We start from the raw sequence: 3558 nt of genomic DNA on the forward strand, positions 1-3558 counted from the left end.
ACTGACAATACCATGGCAAAAAACGAAAAACTATGAAAAGGCAAACAATAGTATACAAAACACAACATAGAAACATAAGACTTGACAACACGGACCCCACCAAAACCTGGGGGTGATCTCAGGTGCTTCGGAAGGGTAAGCAAATTCTATTCCACGTGTGCAAACCCAGTGATAAGTCTAATTCGGTAGATCACATTAGAGGAAAAGAGGACGGGATTGTGGTAATATCAACAATTGGAACATATCCGTCGTCATTAACCTACTCGTTATGTCGAACGTAAAATTTTCGAAGGGATGATTTCAACTTCATCACTTGGAACTCTTGGTTCAGTAGCTTCCTATTAAGCATCCACTATCTATCAAGGAAAAAGTTAAATCACAAAAATACTGAACTCCGAGGAAAATTCAAAACGGAAAGTCCCTAATCAAATGGCAAAATCAAAAGCACAAACACATCAAACAAATGGACAACAACTGTCATATTCCTGACTTGGTACAGGCATTTTCTTATGTAGAAAATGGTGGATTGAACCTGGTTTTATAGCGCTAAACCTCTCACTTGTACGACAGTCGCATCAAATTCCATTATATTGACAACGATGCGTGAACAAAATGTCACAAATAGGGGTACAACAATAACACAAACCCTACCAAAAACTGGGGTTGATTTCAGGTGCCCCAGAAGGTCATGCTCCATACGTGGCACCCGTCGTGTTCATGTTATTATAAAGCCGGTAAATAGTCTAATTCATTCGTGAAAAGGGAACGGGATTGTAGTTACGACATAAGGAACATATCCGATATCATCTGTATAACGGATATTTCATAACGGCCAACTATCTAATAACGCGTGAACATCATCATTGACGCCACCCAATTCGAACTTGATCTTTGTTTTATGGTAATAAGCATTGTGTATAAGTTTCATTACATTTCATTCAGGCAAACTAAAATTAGAGAACGGAAACAAAAGATTCAGCAATTTTGTCCATTTATAAAGGGGCATAACTCGAGAACGGCAAAAGTGACGCCAACCAAATTCGAATTAGTCTGTAATTAGTGGTAATTAGCAGTGTGTATAAGTTTCATAACATTTGGTTCAGGAAAACTAAAGTTAGAGAACCGAAAACAACAGATTCTGCAATTTTTCCATTAATAAAGTGACATAACTCAAATACGGTAAAAGTGACGCCACCCAAATTTGAACTTCATCGGTACTTTATGGTAATAACAATTGTGTATAAGTTTCATTACATTTGGTTGAGGCAAACTAAAGACTAAGTTAGGGAACGGAAACGAAAAATTCAGAATTTTTCTATTTATAAAGGGCACAACTCGAGAACGGTATCAATCTAAGTATGTGTTTTGTGGTGATTAGCATTGTGTATAAGTTTCATAACATTTGGTTCTAGAAAACTAGTTACAGAACGGAAACACAGATTCTGCAATTTTTTCATTAATAAAGAGACATACATGTAACTCAAGAACGGTTAACGTGATGTCACCCAAATTCGAACTTGATCTGTGTGTTATAATAATCATGATAATAAGCATTGTGTATAAGTTTTATACCATTTGGTCGAGGAAAAACTAAAGTTTGAGAACGGAAACGAAAAATGCAGTATTTTTTTCTACATTTATAAAATGTATAAACATGATAAAGGGGCATAAATCTAGCTACCAATGGGTTGCAATTTAGATGTCTGTTTTATATACATAAATGAACATACATGTATGATACACATAGGTACAACGGACACACAGGGCTTGTACCTTTATACATACATAATAGACAATCGTATAGTATAAGTTGATAGCCGTGAGGTTAAGATCAATGTGTTATAGAGTCAAGTTAGAAGTAGAGCCTTGTCTGTTTATATCTAATCACTGTTTTCTCTATGCTGTCTCTATGCCTTAGTTTTTCCGTATTTCTTATTTTGAATGGTATCGTGGATATTTTTGTAATAATAGCCGGGTTTCTCGGGTTTTTCTTAATAATTATTGGCTATTTCATGTATTTGAAAATAATTAAATTCAATTTATCCGCTTTTGCTTTATAAATATAATATGATTTAATCTGTTTTACTACATACATGTATCTTTACGAATGTTTATTCGCAAATTCGTGATTTGCCCAAGATTAGAATTCTTGCTGGAAATTTCACATTTTACCTAGAAATAAGTTTGAATGTCTTATTTTGAATATAATTTGAATATAATTTAAAGACAGATGTGTTATGTTACATTTGTATTTCTGTAACAAATTAATTGTGATTTTTGAGTTATTAATGCATCATTGAACATGATAACATGGTTATTTAAAATCACTTACAATACCTCCTAATTAAGAAGAGACTTTAATTTTGAAAAGGCATCAACACAATAGTTTAAGTTAGTCTCAGACACATGGGAGAAGCGTGATTCACGAAAAAACAAGAATGTGTCCATAGTACACAGATTCCCCACTAGTACTATCATTTTCTATGTTCAGTGGACCATGAAATTGGGGTCAAATCTCTTATTTGGCATTAAAATTTTAAAGATCATATCATAGGGAACATGTGTACTAAGTTTGAAGTTGATCATGTTGATTGGACTTCAACTTCATCAAAAACTACCTGGATCAAAAACTTTCACCTGAAGCGGGACAGATGGACGAACGGACGGACGAACGAACGATCAAACGAACGGACGCACAGACCGAAAAACATAATGCCCCTCTACTATCGTTGTTGGGGCATAAAAAAACAATTGCTAACCGGGCTTATAGTTTCTTTTTCAAGAATCAACGCGTATCCATTGTATCTCAATACAGACAGTAACATCCAACATCTAGTTTTTTGGCGGCAAAAATCAACGAAAAAGACATTTTTTGTTATCATATTCTGTAAACACATTTATTTTTCAAAAAGGATTCATTTAACTCATGTGAACAGTCATATAACTGCATTTTGCTCCGATACATTCTTCACAGTAATATCCTGTCACAAAATTGAGAGGGAAAAAGCCCTTAAAATGACATTAAATTTTGAATTTTCAAATATTCTCACCACTTGGAAATGTATATTTATTTATTTTGTCTCTTTATTCTATAATGAAGATAAGAAAAAAACTGAAACAGTATGAACAAGTGAAACTGTGAGCTACTGCTCACTGATGATACCCCTGCCCAAATATGGATAATTTTAATAGTGTAAAAATAGGAAGTTGTTGAGTGATGAATCTGAAATCAAATCACACGGTACTACTCACTCATATAAACCTTGAAACTAAATTTCAGAAATCCTTGTAATGTAGTACCTGAGAAAAATGCGATAAAAAATATTCATGGGACAGACGGACGGACTAATGGATGGACGGACAGACAGAGGTAAAACAGCATACCCGACTTTTTTATAAGGATATAAAAAATTTCATCCAATTATTTCCAAATTCCATCTTTAGGCAGCCAACCCTAAATATTGCACTTTAGCAAATAAGCACTGATAAGATATATGACACCATTATATTTTACCTAAAGACAATGAATTGTTGGCAATTTTGGGGCTTTTTTCTCAT

Source organism: Mytilus californianus, unplaced genomic scaffold (genome assembly GCF_021869535.1).
Source record: "Mytilus californianus isolate M0D057914Y unplaced genomic scaffold, xbMytCali1.0.p SCAF_16, whole genome shotgun sequence".
In the NCBI taxonomy this organism is placed as follows: Eukaryota; Metazoa; Mollusca; class Bivalvia; order Mytilida; family Mytilidae; genus Mytilus; species Mytilus californianus.